The 17945-nt window shown below is 37.1% G+C and overlaps 2 pseudogenes; both read left to right on the top strand.

Moving 5' to 3' along the window:
* Positions 1–689: 689 nt before the first annotated feature.
* On the top strand, positions 690–2339 carry LOC109218197 (annotated as a pseudogene).
* Positions 2340–6560: 4221 nt separating this feature from the next.
* On the top strand, positions 6561–7654 carry LOC109218198 (annotated as a pseudogene).
* Positions 7655–17945: the final 10291 nt, after the last annotated feature.

Below are 17945 nucleotides of genomic sequence, written 5' to 3'. Positions count from 1 at the left end.
AAAGTGATTAGGGGAATTTTAGTCATTTCAGTATTTTATCCATGTATTACTAATATATGTATTAGTTATTCCATCTTCTACCCCGCATAAAATAATACACAGATTGACTCATAACTTATACATGTATTATTTATGCATAATTGAAAAATGTCAACCAAACATGGTATTAGTTATGCAGAATTTTATACAAAATAACTATTGCCTACCAAACATGGTATAAGTTATGTTACCCCTTATACATGAATAACCTTTCTTCTAACCAGCTACCAAACGACCTCTTAGTGTACAAGAAGTACACGTGTATAATTGATCACGATTTTTACATGAGACCTCATGATTCTAACTCACTTCATTGACCACTGGGCCACACCCTTGAGTATTTCTAATTATATTCTTATTCCCGGAGGATTGGTAAAGTTAGTGATCATGGGGGGTAAAAGATGGTCATTCTTCTTCATTTTCCCGGATAAGCATATGCTTATGAATAGTAGTAAAACGATGCAAGTTGCAATTATTAGGTTACTATTCATATTCTACTCTTAAAAACTAGCAAGATGCAATACCTGGTGCATATGTTGGGTTTCCTTTCGTTGCCTTCTTTAAATGGCAGGAAAAGACACCGTAAATAACTGGTAGAGTCATTTTCTAACACAAGGATATGGAAATGAAAGTGATCGAGTAATATGATGATACAAATTAAAGTGCCCGTGAAGACAGTAGTTTAATGAGGTGGAATTGACAAATGCTTAGATGTGGAAACTTGAACAGCTAAAAAGTTTGTCTCCTAGTCTTATTCAACAGCTGATAAATAAAGTAGCAGGTTGGAATAAAAAAATCCTATACAGTTGTAATAAAGAAATCAATACATCTTGCTTAAAGAATGGGCCTCACCTTTTCACAGTACTCCTACCTGCCCTTCCTATATTCTTTCTTTCTTATAGAGAGACTTGCTTGATGTCTCATTTTGCCTCAATTTCACAAAAACAATGATCCCTTTTCTTTGGTTAATACTTCTAACACACATTAGATGGGTAAATACCGCAGATCTAGCAAATGTTTCAACTTCACTTGTCCAAAACATATTCATATTAGCCGGACAAAGTAACATGTCCGGGCCGAGGTGGTGTCACCAACCATGGCCAAAATGGCATAGTTAATGAAACATGGGATGGTGTAATTCCACCAGAATGTCAATCCAATCCAAATATCCTCAGACTCAGTGCAGGATTAACATGGTTTGAAGCTCAAGAACCACTTCACCAAGACATAGATTTGGGTAAAGTTTGTGGGGTTGGGCCAGGAATGTCATTTGCCAATTCAGTTCTAGAGAAAGATCCAAGCTTTGGAGTGATTGGTTTGGTGCCTTGTGCTGTTGGAGGTACAAATATAAGTGAATGGGTTCGTGGGGGTGTTTTGTATAATCAGATGATAAGAAGGACAGAGGCTGCGTTGCAAGGAGGTGGGAAGCTCCAAGCTTTGCTATGGTACCAAGGTGAGAGTGATACCTAGAATCTTGAGGATGCCAAATTGTACAAATTTAGATTAAAGAGATTATTCGAGAGTGTGCGCCGTGATCTACAGTCACCTACATTGCCTGTGATTCAGGTAATTGAAAAAAATATCTTTAGTCCTTCAAAGAGTAGTTGGCAAAAGTTTTTTACTAGTAAACTTTTTCGTACATTTTTTATAAATATTTTATTATAAAAAGTTTAAACTTAAGGTACGTTTTATTTTAAATATAAAATTTTAAGTAAGCATCTAAGGATTATTCTTGATTTAAGACGTAAAATAATTGATTTGACACTCATACTTTGAACATCACTTTTTATTAATTATCTGGGACGGAGGGATTTACCTTAGCAAGTTTTGGAAATACCGCATGAAAATTCGAGGTGGCCTAGAATGGTTGCTCTCTTTCTTTTTCGGAAAACCCAAGTTGCTTTAAAGATAAGGAGATCAAATTCAATGCAGTGCAACTCTTTTTAATGTCATTATTGGAGTTAGTTAAGAGTGGTCCATGTCTTATTGGATTTATTAAGGCAAATTGAATACTTTGGTTGGTGTGGGTGTGGGTGTAGGTAGCCCTGGCATCATCTCTAGGACCTTATAAGGAGCAGGTTAGGAAAGCTCAACTGGGCATTAATCTTCCAAATGTAAGAACCGTTGATGCCAAAGGGCTCCCAGTGGGTATGGATTATGTGCACATTACCACACTAGCACAAGTTCAGACTACTCAGGCCGTGCTTATGCCTGTTCAGACAGAGACTATTCAGACTAGTAATGCCCCCAAAAGATGCTCCAATTTTGTTGTGGGTGTTCTACTTAGTCCATTTAGATGATGCAGCTTGGAGATTTACTTAAGGGATCAAGATGAGTACAACGTCTATGGTTGTCTCACCTCAGCCAAAAGTTCAGAGCGCTTAAAACCATAGGTTGGGATCATACCAAATCAACAAATAGTTTCTTAGATATTGTTAACGTACAGGAGTACAAAGTTACGATACTACATGATACTCAAAACTAAGAGAAGGCCAACATATCCCATAATGTTGGATAATGAACATAATCTTCCAAGTGGACATGGAGCAGCGGGCACCTGCTTTGGTCACACTCTATTCCCTTCGTGTAATTATACTTCCCCAAAAGGCACAAACCAAAAATTAATTTCATTTTTTATAAAGCTCAAGTCTTGATGTATGTATACTTCCAACACTTATGCACATACAGTATATATATGTGTTGATGAATATTTAATCAATTCATGGTTTCACTTTCTGATGATTCTTTGTTTTTCTCCTTAAATAAGGCCTGTGGTTGATGGGTTATGCTTCTCCGTGGTATTACGCTGAGGAGTAAATAAGTCCGATATGATGTACTAAAGCTTCCAACTTTTGCACCAATGAAGTATTGCCTATTACTGCTTGCCTCTTTAGTTCTGATTAACCTTGGTAGTTGACGATACATTATTTTCTTTTCTGACGAGAGATCATTTGCTTTTGCTTACTAGTTTAACAAGTTTGGACTAACATAATCACTCCCAAAGAAGGAAAAGTCCAGTTAATTGTTTAACCAAAAAGTAAAACTTCAGTCAAAGCTTTAATTTAGAAGAACTCGAGTTACTGATAATCAGAAATGAATAAAGGAAATTAATTTTGCTAACAATAAGATAGACAGAAGAAAACAAAGTAAACCAGTATATTCAGATGATCTTGCGTGTCCTTACAAATGACCAGCTTTCTCCTTTTTATAGCTATCTCTAAGATATACGTTTTTCCTTTGTTATAATCAGGACATTATAGACAATTAAAGGCATTAAATGCTACGTTACATAATCATTGTAATTTAATACAGATTCTCTAACGTTTTTAGTATTTAATGCTTATTAAATACTGTATCTGTACTCTCTTGTGCTGTCAGATTCATTCTCCTTAATTTGCGGATTTAAATAAGTACGAGCGTCGAGTCTTTTGAGTAACTGCTTGTGCCTCTGCTCGTATCTGTTGCAGCTCGTGCCTCTTTNACACATAAGTCCAGGGGCCGTTTTAATAGTGCTCCGACCCCGGGGCGAGCCCTGGGCGAGTCCTAGTTATGACCGTTTTAAATAGAGCGTTTTAAATACTGTATTGAAGTTCACGCGAACTAGAAGTGTAGAACCCTTTTTCCGTCTCTTACCATTTGAAACCGTACCCATTAGAAAAGCAGTAGAGCGCGGGTAAAACACAGAGAAAATGGAGGACATCACCAGTGAAAGAGAAATAGCTGAACCTCTCAAATCGAAAGTCGCGATTCAATGTGCCAAAGCTGCAATTCTAGTCTCATCGTTGAAGAAGACCACTCTTAATTCTGCTATCATTGACCAAAACAAGGTCTTCATTTTGTTTCCCTTTCTTCCGTTTCCATGCGTTTGATTCCGTAGAAAGCGGGTTTTTTTCAAGTTTCTGATTTTTGATAATTTCAGAATGAGGAGAATTCAAAAGAGGTGGAGGAATTGAAGATGAAGATTTTAAAGGAGAAATTGAAGAATAAGAAGCTCAAATTCTGCAGCGTTACGGAGTTATTGATTCAAGTAATGGTTTTACTCTCAATTTGGACCATGCTTCTGTTGCTGGCCTTGAACTGATCTAGTCCTGTCGTATCAATTCATTGTGTGGCTCTGCTCGGTAATTTGTGTATTCTGATTTCTTATGTGTTGAAATGACGTTTTTCATTGAAGTGTATTTGCTTGCTAGTGTAAAATTCTAGAAGTATCTTTGGATCGCGAACTGAGATTTTAATTGAAGTACTGCAGATATTCGAAATGCATGATTTTATGGTTATGGCGTTTGTTTGTGGATAAATTTTCGTTATCTAACATGAGAAATTTTTCCCCTTTTTGCCGTAGAGCATATTTCTGATTCCTTAGATTGCGTGGTAGATAATGCTTCTCTGTTTGTAATGGTATAATTGTAAACGTTAAAGCAGTAGATTGCATTTGCTTTAATTTTATATTTCCTTTTTGCTCGTGCAAGTAATCTGTGTATTCTAGAATTTCTCGTTTGCTGTTTGTTACCAATTCTTCCTCTAAATGGATCTCTGGTCTAGAAAGGGATTCACCAGTAAAAATAGGTGGAGCTATTTTTTTAAAATCTTATTTATATTCTTTTTCCTTGAGGATTGGTAAAGTTAAAAAATGGGCTCTCTGGTCTAGAAAGGTATTCACCAGTAAAATAAGTGGAGGAGTTTCCTTTTTTAAAAAAATGCTATTTCTAATTGTATTCTTTTTTAATAATGGTGGTGTATGGGTCAGCTTGCACACACCTCAACTAGTTGACTAGTTCCATGGGATAGCTGCCAGCTCTCTCCAGCAAGAGGTACCGGATAACTCTATCCTCCAAGGCTTAGATTCTCATTGTGTTAACGAATGAAGTCCCGAAATGATTTAAGTCATAAAAGTGTGACAATGATGATTAGAGATAATAATTTTATGTATGCCTAAAGAGGCTACGAACTTGTGCTATATCACAAGACCATGATAATAAATATATGCAGTATGTTAACGTCATCAATATTAATGTGAATTGAGATCAAGAAATTAATTAGGGGTAATTAATTAAATGTTGGATTGGTGGGAGACATAACTTGCCCAACACCACAAATGGAGTGCTTAGGGGTCGTTTGGTTGCCGGTTAGAGTTATGCAGGTATTAGTTTTACATGTATTAGTTATGCAGGGATTAATTATGTAGGGATAAGTAATGCAGGGATTATTTATGCAGGTATTAGTTATGCAGAGATTATTTTTTTGAATGTTTGGTTTGTTGTATTAGAAATTGATATACATTATATAAATTTAAAGTAAAATGCTTGTTTACAACTATACCCCTGGCCTTCTTTTGCATTGTTTTTTCTCTCTTTCCATTTATGTAGGAAACAATTTAGTTAGGAACTTTGGGTGTTACTTTCACTTCTTCGTCATACTACTGAACTATGTGAAGTTTAGACATATTTGATTTTCACTTCTTAGTTTTGGTATTTCCATTTTCTAGTGGCTTCTCCAGTTTGCTTTTGCTAGTTTGTTCTTTAAAAATGAGAGAAGACAAGGTATATAGTTGGCAAGTGAAAGCAAGTGAAACCTGTTGACGGGTTGGCAGAGAAATAAGGAAGCCTTATGTGTAAAGTGATAGGGGTAAATTTGTCATTTCAGTATTTTATCCATGTATTACTAATACATGTATTAGTTATTCCATCTTCTACCCCGCATAAAATAATTCACAGATTGACTCATAACTTATACATGTATTATTTATGCATAATTGAAAAATGTCAACCAAACATGGTATTAGTTATGTAGAATTTTATACAAAATAACTATTGCCTACCAAACATGGTATAAGTTATGTTACCCCTTATACATGAATAACCTTTCTTCTAACCAGCTACCAAACGACCTCTTAGTGTACAAGAAGTACACGTGTATAATTGATCACGATTTTTACATGAGACCTCATGATTCTAACTCACTTCATTGACCACTGGGCCACACCCTTGAGTATTTCTAATTATATTCTTATTCCCGGAGGATTGGTAAAGTTAGTGATCATGGGGGGTAAAAGATGGTCATTCTTCTTCATTTTCCCGGATAAGCATATGCTTATGAATAGTAGTAAAACGATGCAAGTTGCAATTATTAGGTTACTATTCATATTCTACTCTTAAAAACTAGCAAGATGCAATACCTGGTGCATATGTTGGGTTTCCTTTCGTTGCCTTCTTTAAATGGCAGGAAAAGACACCGTAAATAACTGGTAGAGTCATTTTCTAACACAAGGATATGGAAATGAAAGTGATCAAGTAATATGATGATACAAATTAAAGTGCCCGTGAAGACAGTAGTTTAATGAGGTGGAATTGACAAATGCTTAGATGTGGAAACTTGAACAGCTAAAAAGTTTGTCTCCTAGTCTTATTCAACAGCTGATAAATAAAGTAGCAGGTTGGAATAAAAAAATCCTATACAGTTGTAATAAAGAAATCAATACATCTTGCTTAAAGAATGGGCCTCACCTTTTCACACTCCTACCTGCCCTTCCTATATTCTTTCTTTCTTATAGAGAGACTTGCTTGATGTCTCATTTTGCCTCAATTTCACAAAAACAATGATCCCTTTTCTTTGGTTAATACTTCTAACACACATTAGATGGGTAAATACCGCAGATCTAGCAAATGTTTCAACTTCACTTGTCCAAAACATATTCATATTAGCCGGACAAAGTAACATGTCCGGGCCGAGGTGGTGTCACCAACCATGGCCAAAATGGCATAGTTAATGAAACATGGGATGGTGTAATTCCACCAGAATGTCAATCCAATCCAAATATCCTCAGACTCAGTGCAGGATTAACATGGTTTGAAGCTCAAGAACCACTTCACCAAGACATAGATTTGGGTAAAGTTTGTGGGGTTGGGCCAGGAATGTCATTTGCCAATTCAGTTCTAGAGAAAGATCCAAGCTTTGGAGTGATTGGTTTGGTGCCTTGTGCTATTGGAGGTACAAATATAAGTGAATGGGTTCGTGGGGGTGTTTTGTATAATCAGATGATAAGAAGGACAGAGGCTGCGTTGCAAGGAGGTGGGAAGCTCCAAGCTTTGCTATGGTACCAAGGTGAGAGTGATACCTAGAATCTTGAGGATGCCAAATTGTACAAATTTAGATTAAAGAGATTATTCGAGAGTGTGCGCCGTGATCTACAGTCACCTACATTGCCTGTGATTCAGGTAATTGAAAAAAATATCTTTAGTCCTTCAAAGAGTAGTTGGCAAAAGTTTTTTACTAGTAAACTTTTTCGTACATTTTTTATAAATATTTTATTATAAAAAAGTTTAAACTTAAGGTACGTTTTATTTTAAATATAAAATTTTAAGTAAGCATCTAAGGATTATTCTTGATTTAAGACGTAAAATAATTGATTTGACACTCATACTTTGAACATCACTTTTTATTAATTATCTGGGACGGAGGGATTTACCTTAGCAAGTTTTGGAAATACCGCATGAAAATTCGAGGTGGCCTAGAATGGTTGCTCTCTTTCTTTTTCGGAAAACCCAAGTTGCTTTAAAGATAAGGAGATCAAATTCAATGCAGTGCAACTCTTTTTAATGTCATTATTGGAGTTAGTTAAGAGTGGTCCATGTCTTATTGTATTTATTAAGGCAAATTGAATACTTTGGTTGGTGTGGGTGTGGGAGGTAGCCCTGGCATCATCTCTAGGACTTATAAGGAGCAGGTTAGGAAAGCTCAACTGGGCATTAATCTTCCAAATGTAAGAACCGTTTGATGCCAAAGGCGCTCCAGTGGGTATGATTATGTGCCACATTACCACACTAGCACAAGTTCAGACTACTCAGCGTGCTTATGCTGTTCAGACAGAGACTATTCAGACTAGTAATGCCCCCAAAAGATGCTCCAATTTTGTTGTGGGGTGTTCTACTTAGTCCATTTAGATGATGCAGCTTGGAGATTTACTTAAGGGATCAAGATGAGTACAACTCTATGGTTGTCTCACCTAGCCAAAGTTCAGAGCGCTTAAAACCATAGGTTGGATCATACCAAATCAACAAATAGTTTCTTAGATTTGTTAACGTACAGGAGTACAAAGTTATGATACTACATGATACTCAAAACTAAGAGAAGGCCAACATATCCCATAACGTTGGATAATGAACATAATCTTCCAAGTTGGACATGGAGCAGCGGGCACCTGCTTTTGTCACACTCTTATTCCCTTCGTGTATTATACTTTCCCCAAAAGGCACAAAACCAAAAATTAATTTCATTTTTTATTTAAAGCTCAAGTCTTGATGTATGTATACTTCCAACACTTTATGCCACATACAGTATATATATGTGTTGATGAATATTTAATCAATTCATGGTTTCACTTTCTGATGATTCTTTGTTTTTCTCCTTTAAATAAGGCCTGTGGTTGATGGTTATGCTTTTCTCCGTTGGTATTACGCTGAGACGTAAATAAGTCCGATATGATTGTACTAAAGGCTTCCAACTTTTGCACCAATGAAGTATTGCCTATTACTGCTTGCCTCTTTAGTTCTGATTAACCTGGTAGTTGACGATACATTATTTTCTTTTCTGACGAGAGATCATTTGCTTTTGCTTACTAGTTTAACAAGTTTGGACTAAACATAATCACTCCAAAGAAGGAAAAAGTCCAGTTAATTGTTTAACCAAAAAGTAAAACTTCAGTCAAAGCTTTAATTTAGAAGAACTTCGGTTACTGATAATCAGAATGAATAAAGGAAATTGATTTTGCTAACAATAAGATAGACAGAAGAAAAACAAAGTAAACCAGTATATTCAGTATGTCCTTGCGTGTCCTTACAAATGACCACTTTCTCCTTTTTATAGCTATCTCTAAGATATAGTTTTGCCTTTGTTATAATCAGGACATTATAAGACAATTAAAGGCATTAAATGCTACGTTACATAATCATTGTAATTTAATACAATTCTCTAACGTTTTTAGTATTTAATGCTTATTAAATACTGTATCTGTACTCTCTTGTGCTGTCAGATTCATTCTCCTTAATTTGCGGATTTAAATAAGTACGAGCGTCGAGTCTTTTGAGTAACTGCTTGTGCCTCTGCTCGTATCTGTTGCAGCTCGTGCCTCTTTGCTAATCATCATTCTTTGACCAGCCTTCATGTCATGACACGTCATCTTTCAATCACTTCAATATGTAAACTCAATTTTCCCAATACAGATTTTTCCCCCACTTGCCATTTATTCATCAATTGAATATTTGGGAAGTGAATTTTATTAAAGCAGGATTATTTACCGCCATTAATGCTATTATAGAATCGACGCTTCAATTGTCACTTCCATTTAATGCTTATTACATGTGACATCTTTTTATTGGTTCTGCGACTTTGCAGCACTTTTTAAGGCTCTTTTACAGTTTCACTTTACGAAGCTACAGGTCTCATTATGACCTTTCCATCATTGCATCTTTTCTTTGACGGTTGCTTCTTAGTATAAATATAGTTTTTGCCTTTGTCCTTATCACATAAAGTTCTCTGAATATTCAATTCTCGAATTTTTGTTTGCTTCTTCCTCGTACTATCATGTCTTCATCAAACCCTAACCCTAGAAAAGTCCCCATAGTTGATAACTTTCCTCTTGCCCCTAGTAGGAGCAGAAGAGGAGGTAGACTTCGTAATTTAGGGTCTTCATCCATACGTGGTTCTTCCCTTCCTTCATCTAGTTCCAGTTCTTCTTTTAGAACCAGAGGTTCTTTTTCTCAAAGTTCTTCTTCCAAGGTAAGGAACCCTCTGAACCTGTTCGTGAACCTACAGTAGAAGAAATAGTTCCTGCGGAACTATCTTTCTACAATGATAGAGAATCCCTTAGAAACCAATTGTCCTCTTTAGATCGTGCTGATATTTATCCAACTCAAATCACTGAAGGTCTGATTTCAATAGTTCGTAGAGATTGCCATTGGAGCCATGACTTTCCCATTATAATCCCTAATGCGAACCAAAGAATTACCTCCTACTTAACTGGTTTTCTTTTGTTTACACTTACCCTTTCACATTGGGTTTTAAGCCTGCTATTGATCCTGTTATACTTGAATTCTGTCGTTTTTTCAACATTTGCTTAGGTCAAATTGGCCCTATAGTGTGGAGGGATGTTGCTAGGGGTGGGCATTCGGTACTTCGATTCGGTATTTAAGAATTTCGGTTCGGTATTCGACTTATCAATTGTGTATACCAAATACCGTATCAAAATATTTCGGTACGGTTCGGTATTTCTTATTTTGGTTCGGTCTTTGGTACGATTTCGGTTTAAACCAAATCTTCACCGGAAAGCAAATTTAGTTATAATGATATATGCATAAGATATGGTTGCTCATGCAGTTACTCTGTATTTGCATCTCTAGGTTCTGCTTCTATTACATATCTGACTTTTTTTTATTTGATTCTATTACATATCTGACCAAAACATCAAAATTCTTCTGTTTGTTTTTTATTTCTGGCTAAACCGTCAGCGCCAAGCTTGTCCATCATCAGTGAATTGACAAGGAAAATTTGATTTATCTTTTTAATATTAGAATTAGCTTCAAGTAACAGAATTAACAATCAGTTTGAGAAAGCACCATGTATTGCAAGTTATAACATGGATATGCAAAAGAAATAAGATATCCAATGTGCTACAAGCATGTTCATTTTTTGGGGCGTGGGCTTAAGGTTATTGGGCTAAAAAATAAAAACAAAATTGGGTTTGGACTAAACTATTTTGGTATTTCAGTATACCGAAATACCGAAATATCAAAAATCCAATACCATATACCGAACCGAATTACCGAAATACCAAAATACCGAAATGAACTGAAATACCGAAAAAACCAAAACCGAAATACCAAATTAATTCGGTTTGGTTCGGAATTCGGTTTTTCGGATTTTATGCCCACCCCTAGCTGTTGCCTGTTTGAGGCATTTGACTAACATGGCCAGTGTGCCTTTCACTTTTGCCCATTTAATTCACCTTTACTCTACCAGACTCTTTCGCCAAGGTGTTTTTACTTTAGTAGCAAGGAGTAAAAGAGTTCTGGTCAATCCAGAAGATGACAGAGACCGTGGCTGGTATGCCAGGTTTGTTGCTACCCCCACTGTTGGTTTAGTGGGTGATGAAAATGTTTCCTTCCCCAAGAAGTGGAATTTTGCACGTGAGTTTTCTTTTTAATAAATTTTTCGTCCCTTTTTTCTTCAATTTTGATGATCATTATTCTAATTTTCCTTTTCTTTCCCAGCAACCATGGGAATTGTTGACGAAATTCTAAATTTCCGTGGTTGGGTAGAAAAGTTGTTAAATACAGCCCCAACTGAGGGTAGATCTTGGAAGAATCTTTCCCAACGATTTGGTTGGAAAGTGAAAACTCATGGTAAGAGTTTTTTTTTATATAACTCTATTGTTTTTTCCAGAACTTATTTTAATCCTTCTTTTTACCAGGATTTGCCGTTCGAGGGATTAGTGCTGAGGCGGTCGTAGCTTCCCGTATTTCTTTGGAAAGGGCCCAAGAGATAATCTTGGGTTCTTCATCGAAAAGGAAAGTTGTGGGTGACCAAGACTCTGAAGAAGAGGAAGATGAGGGTTCCTTGGTAAAAAGGCCACGAGCTCGTAGACGAATCATTTCTTATGATGAAGCATCTCCCCCTCATTCTGCTCCTCTTACCGAGTCTGCTGAAGCCCCGGTGTAGATTCCTGATGATGACGTTCCCGTTGCTGCTCATGATTCAGTTGAGCAACTTTTTAACCGCGGGTTTGGTGGCGAACATTTTGGTCCAATTTCTAATGAAGCACCTCTTGCTTATTTTTCTACTCCCATTCCTGTGATACCTCCTTTGCCGGTCGTGGCTGTTACTGTTCCTCCCCAGGCTGTTTTGACTGCTTCTACAGTTCCTCCCTCAACTACTCCTCCTTACACAGAAGTTGGTTCCTCAAGTAGGAGTGGAGCTATGAGGCAAGTTACCATTGAAGTCCCTGCTGAAGGTAACCTTTTGAGGAAATCAGGTCAAGCTGACGTGTGACTAAAGCCTTTGATTGGTCCAGTTGAGAGAGCTAAGCTTGATAGCCACAGTTCTTTGACCTTCATGAATGATATAGTGCATGCTTCTTTAAAGGTATCCCTTTTTCAAACTTTACTTTTTCATTTTTCTATCTTCAGGGTTATCATTTTCCCCCTCTTTTTTAGGTCAATCTAATTGGCACGGAGATGATGAAAAGGGTTACCCTCTCAGAGCAATTAGTGCGTGACTACCAAGTGGAGGCGGATAATTGGAAGAAACAGTATGAAAGTCTTCAGATCGACGTGGAAACATTAGAAGAAAGTAAAAGTACCTTAGAGCAGCAGGTTCGGGCTTTGACTTCAGAGTTGGCAGTTGAAAAAGCTTCTTCAAATCAAGCAGATAAGGAAAAGGCTCGTCTAGAAACCTCTTTTTCCGAGCAACTTTCCAAGGCAAGTGAAGAAATCAGAGAGTTGAAGGCTCTCTTGGGTGAAAAAGAAGCATATGTTGGTGAACTCGTGCAGACTTTGACTCAAACTCAAGAAGACCTCCGAGTATCTTCTGATAAGGTTCTCTCCTTAGAAAATTCCCACGCATCTCTTCAAACTTCTTTTGAATCTGCCTTGGCTGAAAATGAGAAGTTAAGAAATAAAATTGTTGACTGGGAAAGAGATTACGAAATTCTTGAAGATAAAACTGCAATTGAAGTGAGTTGGGCATTTTTGAATTCTCGCCATGATACCCTTGTTGAAGTTAGCCAGGAGAATTTTAACTTGGAGTCTGAGTTAGCCAAGATCAAAGAGACTATTGAGAAGACTCAGCAGAACCAAGATTTTTCTTCTCCCGTGGCTGAAGCTTCTGGAAATGTTGAAGATGATACGTGTATCCCCACTTCTCCAAGTCAAGTTGAGCCTGCTGCTGCTGATGACCCTGCTTTAGTTCCGTCAACTTCTCAGTGAAAGTTTATGATGTTTGACTTTTTTTTCTTTTTGGTGGTATATGGTTGTAACCCTTGGTCCTTTTTAAGGGTTTGTTGAAAATGTTAAGTCCCCAAACCTTTCATGGGGCGCTCTGTATAAACAACTTTTGGTTTATGACTAAGTTCATACTTAGTCTAAACTTTTTTAATATTAAGAAGTTTCCGTTGTTGTTCGAACTTCTGTTTTGTTTATTCTTGCCTTTATTTTTAAAGGCTTACTGAATAAATTGCATTTTTATTTTTCAAAAAAATGCTTCTGTTTTTTTTAACTTCATGAATACTTGATTTAATCATGAATTTTATAAAAGAGGGCCCTTTTATATTCGACATTTAACAAAGAAGACGTCTCAACTTCATAATGGTGTTAATGTACGATAAAAGAAATAGGAATACACACGTTTTTTGGAATAACTTCGACAAGTTTTTATTTGAACTTTGTCAAGTTTTAAATAACACTTTGCATGTATTTAAATTACTTCTATAACTCTCTCGTAACTGTTTTCCTTATAACAGATTTCAAAAGAGAAGATGAACACAAGGTTTTTACTTATAACCCGTTTCAGTACATTTCAAAAAAGAAAATGAACACAAGGTTTTTACTTATAACCCGTTTCAGTACATTGCCTTTAACCTAACTATGATAAGGTTTTTCTTTGGCCTTAGCTCGTGACTTTGCTCTGCACTTGACTCATTCAATGAGTGAACTTTTCAGGCTTGAACTTTGATTATTTCCCAATCTTCTTTACCTTTTTTATACACATGTCTATGTATATTATATAGTCCCCCAAGTGTTTGAGCTTTGAAGTATGAAGTCTCGAGCACTTGATTGTTCCTCTCATTTGGTCCTTTCCCTGAAAAGGAAAAACACACGGGACTTGGAGGTGCGATTATAGATGAAGACTGCTTAACCCTTCTGAATTTCTATCAGAATAGTTGTAACCCTAGACCGGGAATTTTAATTTATTCCACGTGCCTTGCAGGTCGTGACATCATTTAGTACGGGATAGCTTTTTGCCTATCATCTAAAATCGTTAGTAAAATTTTAACAATTCAAAAATAAAATTTTAAAATATGGATACCTGACCGTGGATACTCCTTAGAAATAGTATCTCTTCAGGTGAACGGCATTCCAGTGTGAAGGTAGTATCTTGCCATCCATCGTTTCTAGCTCGTATGCTCCTTTTCCTACGATACTAGAATCCTGTAGGGTCCTTCCCAGGTTGGACTCAATTTTCCCGCATTAGCCGCCTTCGTAGATTGAAAAACGTTTTTGAGCACAAAGTCCCCAATCTTGAAGTATCTTAGGCGCGCTTTTCGATTGTAGTATCGTTCCATGACCTGCTTTTGAGCTGCCATTCTTATTAATGCAGCTTCCCTTTTTCCTTCAAGTAGCTCGAGGTTTATGCGCATTTCTTCGTCATTGGATTCTTCTGACGCTTGTGTAAACCTCGTGCTTGGCTCTCCCATCTCTACTGGAATTAAGGCTTCATCTCCATAAACCAATGAGAATGGTGTTTCTCCCGTACTTGTTTTTGTTGTTGTGTGGTATGCCCATAAAACACCAGGTAGCAATTTTGGCCAATTACCTTTGGATTCCTCCAAACGCTTCTTTAAATTGTTGATAATGACTTTGTTTGTTGACTCAGCTTGTTCATTTCCCACCGGATGATAAGGTGTGGATGTAATCCTTTTGATCTGCCAACTTTGAAAAAACTCTGTGATTTGTGCACCTATAAATTGAGGGCCATTATCACACACGATTTCCTTTGGCACACCGAATCGACATATGATATTTCGCCAAATTAAATCTCTAACTTCTTTTTCTCGCACCTGTTTGAATGCTCCTGCTTCCACTCATTTAGTAAAATAGTCAATGAGTACAAGCAAGAATTTTACCTGTCCTTTTGCTTGTGGTAGTGGACCCACGATATCCATCCCCCACTTCATAAAAGGCCACGGTGCAATGACCGGATGTAACAACTCCGCAGGTCTATGCATGTTATTACCGTATCTTTGGCATTTATCACATTTAGCCACGAAATTTTCCGTTTCTTCTTCCATTTAGGCCAATAATAACTTGCCCTAATCATGGTTCTTACCAGTTATCTTCCTCCGGCGTGATTCCCATAATGCCCCTCGTGTATTTCTCTCATTACATATTCTGTTTGAGAAGGCCCGAGGCATCTTGCTAAGGGACCACCGAACATTTTTCGATAAAGATTGCCTTGCTTTAAATAATATCGAGCAACCTTTATTCGAAGCGCGTGAGCTTTTTACTTGTCTTCAAGGACAGTTCCATACTGCAAAAAAGCAACAATCTCGTTCCTCCAATCCCAGGTTAAGTTATTAAAATTTACCTCATTTTTATCTGGATCGAGTACTGAATGAAACAAATGAATTACGGAAGCATTTTCATTGCTTTCCACGTCTACCGTAGATGTAAGATTGGCTAGGGCGTCCGCCTCGACATTTTTATCTCTTGGTATTGCGTAACTTTCCAGGTTTGGAATTGCCTGATCAGATCCGGTACCTTCTCTAAGTACTGCTGCATCCGTGCTTCCCTTGTCGTATAAGTCCCCAGCATTTGATTAACTATGAGCTGCGAATCGCTTTTGATTACAATTTGATTAATGCCGAGTTCTCGTGCTAGTTCTAAACCTGCAATCACAGCTTCATACTCTGCCTCATTGTTAGTTATAGAATGACATTTAGTGGCTTGTCGAATGGTTTCACCCGTAGGTGGTACCAAAACAATTCCTAAGCCTGCACCCTTCACATTAGATGAACCATCAGTAAATAAGGTCCAAATTCCCGGATTAGATCCGTTGAACACCTGTAATTCTTTTTCTGCTTCCAATTGCATTCCTTGGCTAAAATCAACCACAAAATCTGCTAACACTTGAGATTTTATCGCGGTTCTAGGCTGGTATGTGATGTCATATTCACTTAATTCTATAGCCTATTTGGCTAACCTACCTGACAACTCATACTTGTGTAATATATTGTGTAATGGATAAGCAGTTACTACAGCAATAGGGTGACATTGAAAATAAGGCCTTAGTTTTCTTTTCTAGATGCCATGATTAGTGCAAGTGCAAGCTTTTCTAATTGAGGATACCGCGTCTCCGCGTCTAATAAAGATTTGCTGACATAATAAATCGGAGATTGTTTACCTTGGTCTTCATGAACTAACACAACACTTACTGCTACTTCGGAGACAGCAAGGTAGATGAGCAATCTTTCGCCAACCTTTGGTTTTGCGAGCAACAACGGATTTGATAAGTATGTCTTCAAATTTTTGAGTGCCTGTTGACATTCCTCGGTCCATTCGAATTGATCTTGCTTTTTAAGAGCTGAAAAGAATTTAAAGCACTTTTCCGATGATTTGGAAATGAATCTCCCCAAGGCTGCAATTCTTCATGTCAACCTCCGTACTTCTTTTTTACTTGTAAGCATGTCAGGGATTTCTTTAATGACCTTAATCTGTGTGGGATTCACTTCAATACCACGGTTAGAAACAAGAAAACCCAAAAACTTACCTGATGCAACACCGAATGCATATTTCTAAGGATTTAATTTCATATTGAATTTTCGTAAGATCTGAAACGTATCAGACAAGTGTGATATATGATCCCCTGAATGTTGAGTTTTAACGAGCATATCGTCTATATAGACCTCCATAGTTTTTTCCAAATGTTCTTGAAACATTTTGGTCACTAGTCTTTGATATGTTGCACTAACATTTTTAAGACCAAAGGGCATTACTTTATAACAGTAAGTCCCCTTGTCTGTTATAAATAAAAAAAAATCTTCATATATAGGATCCATTTTGATCTAGTTGTATCCTGAATACGCATCTAAAAAGCTTAACAATTCATGCCCTGCAGTAGCATCAATTAGTTGATCTATATATGATAATGGAAAAGAATCTTTAGGACAAGCTTTGTTAAGGTCGGTGTAGTCTACACAAACTCGCCATTTACCATTCTTTTTCGGTACCACAATAGTGTTGGCTAACCAATTAGGATACTTTATCTCACGGATAGACCCAATTTTTAGTAATTTTTGGACCTCATCTTGAATCACCTGTTTTTTGAAAGTTCCTTGCTTTCTTTTCTTTTGTTTGACAGGAGGATATGATGGGTCTTCGTTTAATTTGTGAGTCACTACCTCCGGTGGTATCCCTGTCATATCAGAATAGGACCAAGCAAAACAATCCATGTTAGTTTTCAAAAATTCAATCAACTTAACTTTCATGTCCTGGCTTAGATTGGACCCTACATAGACTTTCCTTTCAGGCCATTGTGTGGATAACACTACAGCCTCCAGTTCTTCAATTGTTGTTTTGATATTTTCGTTTTCCTCTGGTTCTTGAATGGCATCAGGCCTTGAGTCCATATCTGTTCGCCCTTGTTTAGTTGAGGTTTGTGTTGTGGTACCCTCAACTGGATTCTGTAACTGCTATTTTTCTTCGTTTCTCGTACTTGAATCTGCTACGGAGTTGATGCTCCTGGATGTATGTTGATCTCCACGGATTTGACATATTCCCCATGGTGATGGAAATTTAATTACTTGGTGTAAAGTCGACGGAACGACATCTATCTCGTGGATCCATGGTCTCCCGAGAATCATATTGTAAGTCATCTTCATATCTACCACCTTAAACTTTATATCTTTGACAACTCCTTCTGCGAATGTAGTACCTCCCCTTTCGTTATGACGCTGGAATTATTAAATCCGGACAAAGTATGCGCCTTTGGTATTAATTTATCTTCAACTTGCATCTCGCGTAGTACTCTTAGCAGAATAATATTCACGGAACTACCTGGATCAATCAAAACTCGTTTCACATTAGTATCATGTATAAGTAGAGATATTACCAGTGCATCATTATGTGGAAATAATACGC

This window comes from Nicotiana attenuata, unplaced genomic scaffold (assembly GCF_001879085.1).
Source record: "Nicotiana attenuata strain UT unplaced genomic scaffold, NIATTr2, whole genome shotgun sequence".
NCBI lineage: Eukaryota > Viridiplantae > Streptophyta > Magnoliopsida > Solanales > Solanaceae > Nicotiana > Nicotiana attenuata.
Note: the sequence above shows the minus strand (reverse complement) of the source record. Positions and strands in the feature narration are given on the sequence as shown.